The sequence below is a fragment of the Ambystoma mexicanum genome, chromosome 6q, assembly GCF_040938575.1.
Source record: "Ambystoma mexicanum isolate Mex_15411 chromosome 6q, UKY_AmexF1_1, whole genome shotgun sequence".
Taxonomy (NCBI): domain Eukaryota; kingdom Metazoa; phylum Chordata; class Amphibia; order Caudata; family Ambystomatidae; genus Ambystoma; species Ambystoma mexicanum.
Genome location: NC_090937.1, coordinates 1,418,795,638 through 1,418,810,725, shown reverse-complemented (window position 1 = coordinate 1,418,810,725; position 15,088 = coordinate 1,418,795,638). Strand labels below are relative to the sequence as shown.

Here is a 15,088-nt window from a genome sequence, read left to right as displayed (position 1 = left end):
CAGGAATGGTACGAGGATGGGCTCAGTGGGGCAGGGCAGAAGTGAGAGTGTGGGGAATTCGTATCCATAAAACCCTGGGGGAATACCCCTGCATTGGCCAGCTCTCCCCATTTCGTTATTTGCAATTGAAGGGAGCTCTCAAGGCCTCACGGTGGGGACACAACTTAAGAAGGGACCGTACAGCCTTTGAGACGCTGCTTTTACAGGGGGCGGACACAAAGGGTTGTATAGGAAATATTTACAAAGTTTTGCAGCACTCTGAACCCCCATCGAATCCGAAAGCCAGGGAGAGATGGGCAGAGGATCTGCAAAAAGATATACCGGATGAATTATGGGCCACCATGTGTAGAAGGGCTTCCCGTTCCACAACCTCCCTCCAATTCAGAATTCAGGCAATCAAGATCCTGCACGGTTGGCACCATCCTCCCGCCTTAATGGCCAAATTGAGCCCAGAAGCAGACTCAAAATGCTGGAAGTGCCGGAACCCCGGCACAGATTATTACCACATGTGGTGGGGCTTTGCCCACATGCAAATCTATTGGTGGAAGGTCCGCTCATGGATCAGGGGGATTGACGGGATCACACGTAACCTATCTCCCTGGAGGCTCCTGCTCAGGGTATGGTAGGAGGAGGGAGAGGATCAGGGAATCCACATGACCCGCACCCTCCTGGCAGCAGCCAGAAGTTGTGTGAGTCCGTTCTGTGAGCGGTGCAAAGCCCCCACGGAAAGGGAATGAATGACTAAGCAAGGTCAGAACGATCTATGAGATAGAATATTTAACTCATATTCACAATGAATCCAGGGTCATCAATGGTGAAATCTGGTTGCCGTTTTTTTTCTAGAAAAATATGGTGCACAAGCCTTAGAGGCATTGACAGTAAGAGCACACAAGCGCCTTTGAATGGTTGTAAGGGATGCATGCCGTGGGGGTTTAGAGGGGTAAAAGAACACACAGTAAGGACAATACGATTATTGGTTTTTAGAAATGCTATTTATTATTTGAAGTGCCTTGCCTTTCTGCTACAAAATGGCAACAACATTTAATTTGAAAAAGGAGCATGCTGTTTATGGACTCCAGAAGCCCATCAGTCGCTCAAGAATGCCTTTACTAAAGCCCCAATCCTAAATATACCTGATCAAGCTTGTGCCTTTATTGTTGAATCTGACACTTCCCATAGTGCTTTGGGAGTGGTTCTGTAGCAAAGGAACAACAAGGGAAAAGAACATCTGGTGGCAGATATGTCTAAGACCTTGGCTTCTTCAGAACTGAACTATACGGTCCTTGAAAAGAAACTTTTGGCCATAAAAGGGGCCTTCCAAGAATGGAGGCATCTTTTGTCAGGTTCAAATCATCCTATAGAAGAACGGATCATCAGAAAGTGAAGAATCTTCAACATGCTGAGACCCAAAACAGCAGACAAGCTCGTTGGGTGTACTTTATTTTCCCCATTCAACATTACTTTTACAGTCAGTTTAGGAAAATCCAATGGCATGGCAGATGCTTTATCCCGCAAACAGGGTCTCTCATTCCCTTGTTTCCAGAAGGAACACTTGTTTCCAAAAGCTACATTCTTGTTTTTTGTATCAGATTTTGTTCCGGCTCCCCGTAGAGCATTGCAAGCAGATGAATCCTATGGAAGGTCTCTGGTGGCACTTAGCTCATGACAAAGATCCGTTTTTCTATGGCCAGAAGGTTTTAATTCCAACCCTTGCTTTGCAAAAGTCTGTTCTTCATATGCGTCATGATTCGTTGATGGCTGGACTTTCATGGAGTAAAGGGCACGTTCGATCTTATCCAATGTAATTTCCGGTGTTCCACTATGGCAACCGATGTTCGGGACTATATTGCTTCCTACGTGAGTTACCTTCAATCCAAGACCCCTCGCAAGCGCCCATTCGGTCAACTGGTCCAACCTGCTCTACCATCGAAACCATGGAATATGATATCGACTAATTTCATTGTTGACTGTCCTTCTTCCAATGGAATTACGACCATTATGGTCAGAATAGATTCCTTTACCAAGATGGCTCACTTCTTGGCCTTATTCCAGAGCCCAACAGCATCACAAATGGCCCATCACTTTTTGCATACTATTTTTTCACATCATGGTCTTCCGGAAGCTATACGTTCGGACAGAGGTCCGCAATCCTCAGCATACTGGCAAATTGTTTGCAAGTCTCTAGGGATCCAAAAGGCACTCAGCTCTGACTTCCATCCCCAAACCAATGGCCAGGCGTAGAGGTTAAATCAGACACTGGAATTCTAACTCTGATGCTTTGTCTCTGCTGCACAAGATAACTGGTCAGAACTGCTCCCCCTCGGAGAGTTTGCTTACAATAATTCAACACACTCACTCAGGAGCGAGTCCTTTCTGATGTTCTTATGGGTATGATCCTTCTTGTTTTCCTGCGGTATCACCTTCTTCTTCACAGTTTACTTCTGTCACAGCACTGATCTCAGATATTCAGCCAAATCAACGCTGTGAGAGCAGCATGCCTTTGTGCCAAACACTATGCAGACCTGAAGCGCTCTCCTGAACCTATGTTTCATCCGGGAGACTTGGTATGGTTGGGGTCGCGTTTTCTCCCCAGACATTTGATACCGTCAACGATCCTAGATTCTTAAGGCCTGTTGCATACAAATTGAAGCTGCTCATGTCTTGGATCTGGATCCATCCTGTGTTCCACATCTCCCGCTAAAGAGGCATGTGGCAGACTGTTTTCTTAGACAGAACAGACCACAACCTCTCCTGGTTGATACACTAACTGGCCCTGAATATGAAGTCTTGAGTATCTGTGGCTCTCGGTACATGCAAGGAAGATTGCATTACCTGGTAGACTGGAAGGGCTATGGTGCTTCTATTCGGACTTGGGAACCGGCATCCTAAGTTCATGCTCCAAGACTATCAGTTTCTTTCATAAATGGCATCCGGGGAAGCCCAGGGGCATACTATTACATCCCTGCAAGGTCACTGGTCCCTTTTGCAGAGCTGGAAACACATTCAGTTTGTTTCCCATCATGCATTCCCAATGCGTCTTCTCTGAATTGTTGCAGCGGTCAAGTTGTTTCTTTCAGCCGCATTGCTGGGTCTAGGACGTGCTTGATGACGTCATCCAGGAAGACGGAATCCAGTACAGAGGACATCAAAAGCAGCTCTGACGCTGGCTTCGTTGCATCGCTACTCTTTCTGATTCCTAGACCCTGGTAAGGTCGTTCTTTCTGTTTTCCTATCTACCTTTTGCCCGGTCACCCCGCCTCTTTTTAACTCTGATTCTAATTATTGTTCTATTGTGTTGCTGCAGCTCGCGTTGATATGACGGCTCCTGCTTCCCTTGATTGACAGACTTCCCTTTACTTGGCAGTCGTGAGAATTCTCTGAAGTCCTACCTCCATCCCAGTGAGACCGCTCCAGGAGTCTCGGGGTTTTCTACCCCTGAGACCTCCGTTTCCCATGTGAACCTTATGGATGACAGAGGTTTCGGGCAATTCTTACGCTCTTCAGGTTTGGAGCCAACTGTATACGTGTTTTAAGCTAATATATAACAATGTGGATTTTGGAGGACTTATCACAGGTAATTTGATGCAGAATATTTCCTCCAATTTCTGGCGGTAAAGTGAATTAATTAAGTTCGAAGCATAGCTGCATAAAAGACAAGATACAAAATATAATCTTTTGAAATACAAAAATACATTGAATTTGTTAAGTCTCCATGCAAAAATATTCATAATAAAACCTTGTTACATACACAATCTTTTTTGCAACAAAAAATACATTGAATTATTAAGTCTCTATGCAAAAAGATTTCATTCAAAATCCATAATAAAACCTTCTTACATACACAATCCTTTTTGCAGTATACCCACAAAGTGCTGGTTTTCTGCTTCTATAAACATGTAAACAGCCACTGCTACCTCTCTGAATGGTAAGGAGAGTATACATTGCAGTGCCTCAAACAACCTAAAATTTAATGTCCTTACTACTGGTATTAAAAACGTTTTCCTTGGTTCCAGATAGTGAGATATATGATGAGTTAAAATCCCATTACAGGGATAGCGAACAATTAATTTCCGATATATTTATTCCTTATTAGCTTATGAAAAACCAGTGCTGTTTGCTGTCTCGCTGTGCAGCCGGTGCCTGGATCACCACGTGAATAGTGGAAGTGTTTGAAGCAGAAGATACTTCTGAGGCAAGTTCAGCCATCTCTGCGTTCATTAGAAGACCATTATATTGGTTATATCATATTACAGCTGCAATTTTTCTTGATTTACAGAGAAATATGGACTTCTGAACTTATAAGCCCTTGCCCAGCCTACTACAGCAATAAAGGTGCCGGGGTGCGCGTATCCCAGAGTGCACTGCAAGTGCTGTTTGCAGGCCTGGGGTGTGACCTGTATCAGTGGGTTTTTTCTTGTTATCATTTCCTTTACTCTTGTTCTTGTTCTTTATTTGTGTGCTAAGCTTCAGTGGCCTCAAGTAGGTCATCTTTTATTTCTGACATCTTAAATTGTTTGGGTGCTAGGATGCGAAAAAAGGAGCGGGTGGTCGTGTCCAAAAAGGATATCTTTTCTTTTTTTATTATATTTTATTTGCAGCGCACAAAACCCTGAGGTATCTAGGCGCTAGTTACAGAAGTACTTGTACAAGAATATGCAGAGGTATACATATTGGAAAGCTCTCCGCTTGTGGCGGAGAGCTACGACAGACATGCATATAGTCATAATAGGCGCGATAATACAAACTGGGGCTCACCTCATGTTGCGGGGAACTACAATAGACATGCATATAGTCATAATCAGTGTGATAATACAAACTGGTGCTCAATGTTGCGGGGAGCTGGAACAGACATGCATATGGTTATAATAGAAGTGATAATACATACTGGGGCTCCCCTAATGTTGCGGGGAGCTACAACAGACATGCATATGGTCATAATAGAAGTGATGATACATACTGCGGCTCCCCTGATGTTGCGGGGAGCTACAACATATATGCATATAGTCATAATAGGCATGATAATACATACTGGGGCTCACCTCATGTTAAGGGAAGCTGCAGACATGCAATAGTGATAGTAGGTGTGGTAATACATACTGGGCTCTCCTCTTTTAGCAGGGAACTGCAATAAACATGTATAGGGATAGTAGGCAAGGGCTTAGTAGACAGAGATGCAGAGGAGTAGCATATGTGAGACAAAAGAAGTAATACAGTAATGGTACAAAGGCTGGCAGGGTGGTCTGATGGCAAACAAGATGTAGTAGAGCAATGCGTGAAGGCATGCTTCAGGGATAATGAAGGAAGCGGCTTACAAATTTAGATTCTGAGTTTGTAATGCAATATTAGCACAGGTTTTAGCACAGAGGCAAAGTAACCTTATACCAGTTATCCCGGTGAGAGTACGAAGTAGCATCTTGACGGTGGGATAGGTGCAAAGATCAAAGGCGGTAGGTGATGGGATATCTTGAATGGTATGGGGTTGCGGATTAGAATTATGCATCGTGTGCAGGCTTGGGTCATTACTGTCCTGTTAGGCGATGTGCTGGTCCGAAGTGTAGAACGGGGGGAACGTAGGTGCAGGACAAAATGCTCAGAGGAGGAAAGTTGAGGAAAAAAGTGATTTCTTGCAGTGGTGGTAAAGTGGAATGCAGATGCTTTCACTCTTACCTTAGGGCGGGGCCCCAGAGTGGTGCAGTCGGTGCCACAGGTGTAGACAGAGAAATACAGGGCCCTTACACACGGCCCTTCTACATAGGCACAGCTTCGCCTCGGTCGAGTCTGCCGATTCGTTGGAGCTTGTAGCCAATCAGCAGGCTGCATGGTGTGGAGTGCCTCTCCAGGCACCTCCATGAGGCCAGGCAAGGGCGCAAAGCTGGCAGCCATCTTCGGCGTGGTAGTGAGACCACTGGGACCCATGGTGGTGGAGGCTGGATCGGTCTCTGTACCCCGATGGAAGGGGGGCACATCCTTCTGCATCAAGCAGCAGCAAGGAAAGACAGGGCTCTTACACACAGCCCTTCTACATAGGCCCCGCTTCCGGCTCGGTCAGGTCTGTGGATTCGTTGGAGCTTGTAGCCAATCAGAAGGCTGCATGGTGTGGAGTGCCTCTCCAGGCACCTCTGTGAGGCCAGGCGAGGGCGCAAAGCTGGCGGCCATCTTCGGCGTGGCCCCATTGTTTTTTTTTCCCCAACAGAAGGGACAGTATGTTCCGGGCCTTGGCCCTGCCTCTTCCTCCTTCACCGGTGGAGAATGACAGCACCCCTGGAAGGGGGAGAGAGGAGATGCGGGTTGTCGTGGCGCTATTAGACTCCGAGGAGTGTGTGTCCTTGTCTGAGGAAATCAATAAATAACAGGAGGCCTTCAATCGGGTTTTGGCCTTAACGGCCTCATCCAATACTTCTTGAATACTCCCCCTATTGTTGCATCGGGCGAAATCACCTTGTTACCCATGACGGAACATCATTCTGGTGGCGAGGGGGGATTGGAGAACAGTCTGCCCTTAGCTCAGACGCCATCTAGCAGGGGGGGCAGCTAGGGGGTTACGCCCCTCTGTTCCCCGGCCCTACAGGAGAACATTTGTCTTGAGTTAAAAGAGCACTCAATATACCTTCAAAAGATATCAGACCAGCTGGCACTTTTGCTTAGTTGCTTGGCTCCCGTGCCGGGGACGGGTCGTACCTTGCCCCCAGTCCTGTATAAAGCCTATGGGAGCTGCGATATGGGCTTGCCAATTAGCACTCCTCAGGTGGCCTTGGGCTGAAGCTTCAACAAGGTCAGTAAGATCCCTCCCAAACTTGATCGTGTGAGATGGGTGGCTTTGTCCCCCTAAATGGTGAAAAGGAATTGCCCCGCTGCCCCTGAATGGGCGAAAGAGCCAAAAGGAAAAAAATAGACCCACCACCACGGTCCCAGCTAAAGCCTCCAGAAAATCAACTAGGAAATGTTTGCGTTCATTGGGCAGGGATGATACATTAGAATCTCTGCCCTCTAACTCTACTCTGATGAAGGGGGGCTGGGGGTGCTGTCTGACCAACCTTGGCGGGGGGAATGACTGTGCCCAAACCATAGTGGTGGTCGATTCAGGAGATGTTGTGGTAGAAACTGAAATAATGTGTGTGGATTATCAGGCTGGGGTTGAGGGAAGACACGTGGATGCAATGAAACATCAAGGGGCCTCAATGGTTGATAGGGGGGGGCCAAGAGTGCCCCCAATGGGATAGAGCCTGGGCTCTTTTATGATCTTTTTAAAAAAAAGGGATCTAAAGATGTATTAAATAACTAGACACACAACATGATGGATGAGGACTCTGTATTTACTTTACCCAAGTATGGCCCTGAAAAGTCAAAGATTCTGGGTAAAGGGGGTACCTTAGTGGATGCTTCCACTAATACCAGTAGGCCTGCAGCTCTAACCAAGGAGGTTCTAACACTTAAACCCTCAGTGATGAGATATGGAGGCTTGACCAATTGCTTTGGAGAAGGTCTTCGAGGTCAAATTGAAGGCTCAGCTGAACATCATGGAAGAAGGGCTTTCGGCGCCCTACGATAATATGAGACCTGCTAATGATTGGGTGGGTGTGCAGGGTTGAATCTGGTATGAATGCAGGCAGAGGGGTGGATGGGCCCCCAAAGAGTTTGTATTCTGGCCTGATCCCTAGGGCTCTGCCCCTGTCCACCGAATCACCAAACATCCCGCAGCGGAATCTAACAAGGGCCCTGGTAAGGAGGTGTGTGATCTTCCAGTCGAGAAATATCAGGTATCAAGCGAAAGGTTTAAAGTTCCTCGTGTTAACCAGCCACAATCTCCTAAGGACTCTTCTCCCGGGGTTAGGGGCCGTTTGGTGGTTAGTGGTGCGGTACAAATTGGGACAGCTAGAATCCCACATGTACTGTGGAGAGATCCAGCGTTTCCTGATAATTCCAGTCTCTTATTGTACTCAATGTTTGATTGTGGTGGATCCGACTCATTGAATAGATTGAGAGTGCTTGCTTTATTAAATGAAATTCCAGCCTTGAGACTGATCACCACAAGGGACATAAAGCTGGTGGACTTCATTCATCCTCAGAGGTATGACCATGTGAGATTGGTCATACCTTCCCGTATGGTGAACGAGGCCCTCATAACCCAAGTTCATAATTTCCACAAATTGGGCTATGACTTATTTTCTTTTGACCTAGGGCGTGCCTATGGCCTGACTGTTCAGGGTCTGCAGAGCAATGGAGGTGGATATGACTGAAAGAGGTCCATTTTTGGGTAAGAGAGGACAGGAGTTGTTGCGAAGCGAGATCCTCCCCATCAAAATTGATAACATGGCTATTGGGCCTTCTGACATGGAGGGGGCAACCACTGGGAAGGGGGATACAAATTGGCGATGGCTAGCCATGACCCTAAGAGATTCTATTATGCAGCTGAAAGGGTTAAAAGAACAACTTAGTGAACCCGAGGGTTTTTCTGTGTTTTCATGGAACACCAGATGGTTTTCCAAATTGTGTACCAACGCTGATCTTTGTCGGCATTTGGGTATGTTTTCGATCATATTTCTAAAAGAAACCTGGTTGGTGGCCCCTCCCGCTTTGGATGGGTATGAAATACGGGTGGAATCAGCCTCTCTGGGGTCAAGTGGATGCCCATTGGGGGGGCAGGGGGTCTACTTATTGGTATCCTTAAAGGAGAGGGCATATTGGTGGTCAAGAATCAAAATGTCATAAAAGATATTCTAGCTGTTATCATTGAAGTGAACCCAACACCACATTGTAGACATATATTATTAATAAATGTATATTGGAATCCGTGTGACAATTTGGCAAACACAATGAATGAAGTTAACATACTATTAGAAGACTGGCTGGTTACGACACCAGGGTGACGGGTGATTATAGCTGGGGATATCCATGCAGTGTTCAGCTCTTCCCTTTCTAGGAACCAGTTCCCACCTATTTTGCCCCTGCTGATGAATCTGGGAACCCCTTTTCCAGCCTCCCTAAACCCAGGATCTCTACCTTAGACTCAAGTAGAAAAGGGACACGGGGTCAAGTATGTCATGGGTTATTCGCGAAATGGGGCTTGTATAAGAAACAGAAAGAGAATATTCCAACATAGTCCAATGGAATCTCCTCCTCTACTATAGATTACATCTTTGTATCAAAGAAGTTGTTCGATCTGGTTTCAGACCTTTATGGTTTTGCCAACTAGCTTTAGTGATCATGCAATGTTGGGAATTGTATTAAAAATATGGCTAGCCCAACAGCCTAAGTAGGTTTATCTGGTACCTTTGAATGTGAATGCCAGCTGTTCCTGTGTAGCGTGCCATGACGGGAACAGAGTTAAACTTAATACACTCCTATTGAAGGATTTTGAGTATTCCCCTTTGGCCATTACATTATCTATGTATACGCATAAGGCCTTTGGTTCCTATCTGCAATTAGCGATAGGAAATATACCCAAGGGGCTGAAGCGATCCACAAGGGAGTTTGCTCACATCCTGAAGTATGACCCTCTACCCGGAGAAAGATACGGATGCTGAGCAAGATGTCCTGCTGTTTGGTACTCAAACAAAGGGCAGTCTTGAAAGCCAAACAGAGTTTAAAAACCAAGTCAAAACCCATCTAGCCCCCATATACCAAAGGTATGGGGAGAGACTGAAATTCCTTGAGAGACACAAACTCCCATACATTTTGGCTATTGATTAATGGTCTGGAGTCTAACCAACTAAAGGCCCAAACAAATCCGAACTTCGAAGAAGTATGGTGTAATAATTTTTGGGATTTGTAAGGGGACGAATGGTTAGGCAGTAGCCACCTTGAGGGCATCCGAGTTCATGCTTGGGCTTTGAACATTTCAATAGAGGATCTTGCAAGGCTGATTACTAGGCCAGCGCCTCTAGAGCGGGAGTTCCTAACCAACTCACTAACCCAACCTTGAAGAATAATGTTAATCTTTGGTCAAAAGTATTATGGATCTTATTTGATGATATTGTTAGATCCAGGAGCTTACCGACCTCATGGAAATTGTCCTAAGTCATTACTATATACAAGAAGTGCGATAGGTATGTTCCTTTGAACTATCGGCCTGTAGCCCTTCTAGATGCAGGCTCAAAGATCTTTGCCTCTGTGCTGTTGGGGCATATTGAAGATTAGTGTAGTAGTAACAACATTCAAACCACTCAGCAGATGGGTTTCAGGAAAATATGGGCACCGACTGTGGTGGTTTGCTGGCGAGTTCACTACAATATTTAGCTTGGAAAGAAAATGCCCTACCCAGCTATGTGGCCTCAATGGATTTATCGTTAGCATTCAATCTTGTGGATAGGAATACACGCTGGTTAAATAGGATAACTTAGGCATTCCCCACAATATCTTGTGAATACTGATTCATATACATGAGGGTACTAAAATGCAGGTTATGCTGAATCATGAGGGGCTGCTAACAAAGGCTTTTACAATATGCAATGGTCTGCGCCAAGTTTGTAGACTGGCACCTTCTTATTTAATCTTTATGTTTCTGATGTGGGTGATGCCCTTTCAAAGGTTTCATTTGCTCCACCGAATGTAGGGCGATTAAAGCTATGTTGGGTTGGCCTATGCAGATGATTTCTTTTTGATGGAGCATACACCTATTGGCCTTTAAAGATTAATAGTGAGCTTTGAAGCAATATATAAATAGAAATCTTCAAAGACGGTTATTTTAAGGCTGAGTAAGCGGAGAATTCAGACCATTTTCACATGGTTTCTTAACAAAACTAAATTGTCAGTGAAGCAAGATATGACCTATCTGGGTTTCCCAATTACTGCCCTCTTTCTGAAGTTTTTTTTATTAGGAATCATTTGAAGGTAAAAGCACTGAATCTGATTAGCTAAATTAAAAAAATGGATACTAAATATGGCAAATTTTCAATTTTACCAGCCTTTAAATTTTACCTGACTAAGTCTGTACCCCGATTAGTTTCTTTTTTCCAGGATTGATTTTGCAGTAACTATATAGTTATGAATCTGTCACGACCTTGTCCCCACCGAGAGTCCACGGGGCCCTAAAGACTCTGTTCAGCCCCCCTCGAATCCCTTAGAGCCAGTCCTGGCGCTGTTGGCATCGGAGACACATGCTAGGATGGGGTTTCCATGGGCAATAGCCAAGCATGGCCGCCCCCATGCGGAAAACTGGGTAACTGCATTTGGCGGTCTAGCATCTAGGGCGGGGCTCGCCCAAAGTCACCTGGGATACCTGCTGGCTATTTAAACCACGCCCGATTGAAGGAACATGCTTTGCGTTATTCTGCTTTTGCAGCGTGACGTTCTACGGGTCCTGCTCAGCAGCCTGGCCTACAAGGGCGAGAAAAAGGCAAGAAGCATCCCCCGGCTGCTGAGACCATCCAACCCTCACCATCTTCCTCCGGCTCCATCCCCGTTATCGTGTGAGCAGCTTACCAGTCCGCCAGGAGGGCCATCTTCTCCGAGGCATTTTGCGCTCCCGTGGTTTCTGGAGAACCACTCCTCATTTATTCTTCTCGACCTGCAAGACAACAATAGCACAGGTTAGCCATTTGCATGGACGCTCTCGCTTGGTGTTTCATCTTACCTTTTCACTCCCAGCTGTGGCCTCCGCCTCGGCCTCCAACACCTGCAAGAAAAGGGGAGAAGGTTATTTGTGCTTACATCACCAAAGACATTCTCTCAACTTCATCTACAAAGACTTACCTGAACATTCGGAGTCGCAGCCGGTCTGGACTCCGGCTCACGCCAGTGAAGAAACTCTGCGGTACGGTGCCATTGACGACGCGTCCCTGCCCAGCGCGGCAGGATGGAGAGCGCACCTTTATAGAAACCACGGTGAGAGACGTCCCAGGGGAACCGCAAGGGAATCGGGAGCCTGGAAGGCGGGTTGCCAGGGTAAGAGCAACTGTTAAGCTTCATCTCCTGTCTCCTAGAGCCAACCCTTGACATCACGATCTCTATCCCGGCCAGTCGAGAAGGCGTCCCCGTGGATACAAGGTGAGCGTTACAGAATCATTGATTTGGCGTTCTGGCTTGTATTTCATCTTCAAATGTCTAACATTTTCTGCCATTTGTTATGAATTAGCCCTTCATCCCTTCAAAGTTCAGTGGAATGGAAGAGGCTTTCTTTATTCAGGAAATGTTATACTAGTCCGTCAAATACTCTATACTCACTATGGAGTAGAGAGGTTAGCGACGGCTCCATTAAGGAGGGCTTTGTATACAACTTTTATGTTGAATGTTTAGGACTATTAGCTAAATTGGGTACTTCATTGGAAACTCCGTTGAAAAATCCTCCAAAAGTTAAAAAACTGAACCGATCTAGGATTGGGCCAAACAGAATGACATTGTTCGGAGCTCACGTTTATATTCCCAGATTATCTCTTTTCAAAAGACTGTAGGGACCTATGAGTCTTATTTGAATCTATTTCCAAGCAAGAAATTGCACAATAATTGTATGAACGTATTGCCTACAAATTAAATACTTGCCATAAAAGGGGTCGTTAGGACATTTTCTCCCACTTGTAGCTTTTGTAGAATCCACTGATGTTAAAGAATCGCTCCATCATTTGCTTGGACATGTCCTGCTGTGAGAGTTTAAAGGTTAACTCATTTTCTTTAGTTTGTGCCTAATTCTAATAGGGTCTCTTTGGAGCGATGGTGGTGGCCTATTCTGCATAGTCAATCTGTCCCCATGAATTTAGCAGTTTTAAGGGTTTTAATTTTATTTTGTGTAGAATCATACAAGGACTGTTTTATGAATATTTCTGGTGTTTCTGTGATAACTGTGAAGCATCTTGTAATTCTGTTGTATATAAGTATTTTAGAATTTGTAAAAGCATGTTTTAGTATTGGTATTATTGCTGGGATGATGTAATTGTTTTGACTGGTTTATTTGTCTTATATTTTGAATGTTTAATAAGTATGCAAGTGTCCTTTTATCTTTTTGTACATTAATCAACTCTGTAAAGGTTTGTTTAAACCAACACAAATAAAGATAATAAATGAATAAAACCAGTGCATATAATCAGCATTAAGTCAACTACAGCCGTAATGAATATAACTGGAGACCGACCGATTTTTCATCTCAATAAGGGTACGCTGCGCCCTTCGGTACTCCATGTATTTTTCCTTTACTAAATTTATATCAGCTCTGGATACATTTACTGGGACAGCGTAGACACTCGGCAAGCCAAGGCTATAAAATATTTTTACCAGTTTATTCATCCAGTTCAGTAATCTTTCTACAGATTTCCAAGGACATCAATTCTTGTAAAATTACATGTGTTCGGCGAGTCTCGGTTTGTGCTCATGTTCTCAGCCAAAACAACAGGTTTTAGAGTTATGTGATCCAATATGTAATTCAGGCATAATACTTGATGGAGCAAATAGATTGAGGAGCTCCTGGTCGCCCCCAGAATGCACCAAACTATTTTCTTTGACATGTATCAATTGCGAAGAGCACACACGAAGAGCACCACACTTCCGCACCATAAATACACGATGCAACTGGCGTAGCACAATAAATGTCTAATGCTGTTTGAAACCGCCCATCTCAAAACCAAATCTATGTAGTGGCCCACAGGCCTGAGAAGATTTGTGTGTGGCCTCAATAATGTGGTCTGACCAATAAGCCTTCCTGTTAAAAGGTCACACTTAAATATGTACATGTTTCCACCCAACCAAGATTTTGTCCCGATGCTAAAATGGGGGGGAATGGTAGTTTTTCAATCTGCATGCCGACATACATTACTTTAGATTTCGTTATATTTATTGACAGATCTCTAATAGCCATATATGGACAAGAGTTAACGACATTGTCGGCATAAATAAGACGCTAATGTTTCTCCCCCCAACTCTCGGTGTGTCATTTGTGACTTTATTTAGGTCATTTGCCAAATTGCAGCCATATAGGTTGAACAGTAGGGGGGCAAGGGCACACCCTTGCCGGATCTATGTGATCACAGCAGCGCCCGTAACTGCGACGGCTGAAAATGCTGATGCCAGTTACCGCGCGGCACAGTGATCATATCGATCAATGTGCCCGCTTCCCCCAGCCTGCATCACCTCTCCCATCCCCCCACCCCACTTACCTTTAGGGCGGCACACATCTGCGTGTGCCGCCCGCACTGTGCGATTCCTGCAGTGACAGCTCTTCCCACTAACGTGGGTTAGAACGGACGTTGCAGGGTGCTTTTCCAAAATGGTAAGCGGGGGACACCACTGCAACCCTCGCAACCACCGCTCTGCTTGGGTGCAGTAAATGTCGTCCTCATTTTGTGCGCCTCCAAAGTCGCAGTGACTGCGGGGGCGCACAAATGAGGGTGACCTTTTGGTACGATACCCCCTTGCCTGACCCCACAAACGAAGGGGATAGTTTTCCTACATTGTCCAACCTTACCACTGCTTTCAATCCGGTGTATAAAGAGATAAGTGTTTTTAGAATGGGCACTGGAAAGCCCATAGAATGTAACAGATACCACAGCTTTTCACGGTTTACCTTATCAAACGCTTGGCTGTGGGCCATAAACCCCAGGTAAACTGGACAACTGTAAACTTTAGTGTACTCGTCTAGGAGCATGCTAAGGTTTACAACTTGTTCTACGGTTCCCACCCCTGCTCTGAAACCATATTGCTCCTCAGACAATATGCAATTTTCTTTTGCCATTTGCCCATTTGTCATACAGGAATAGATCGCCCTGCCCAGCCATTTTGCTGTGGCATCGATCAAAGATATTGTCCGGTAGCTACTTGGGTCTAATTTTTGAACTTTTTTAAATATCGGTATTATTGTTGATTCCTTCCAGCTGGCTGGAAAAGTGTTTTCACCAAGAAAGCGTTGAAGATTTTGGTAAAAACCAGCACCTATATTAGGTGCTCCTTCTTAATTAGGTGTAAAATGCAGCTCAGATTTGCCTTCTAATGCAGTGTTAAGAGTCAAACCCAGAAAAAGAATATAAGAAAGTTTCCTTGATGTTTCTTAGAGCAGCCAAAGTCTAGCAAATGTTATGCTGCCAGCTCCTCATCAACAAACTCTGTCCGCATTGTCCAAAAAAGGAAAACACGGCATCACAAGGCAGCCACATGTTATAAAGCAATT

At 45.1% G+C, this 15,088-nt stretch overlaps 1 protein-coding gene across 1 annotated transcript in view; it reads right to left on the bottom strand.

Annotated features, from left to right (window-relative positions):
- The window catches only part of MXD4 (MAX dimerization protein 4), a 336,017-nt gene that overhangs the window by 256,702 nt on the left and 64,227 nt on the right, over positions 1 to 15,088 (bottom strand). The window lies entirely within an intron of this gene.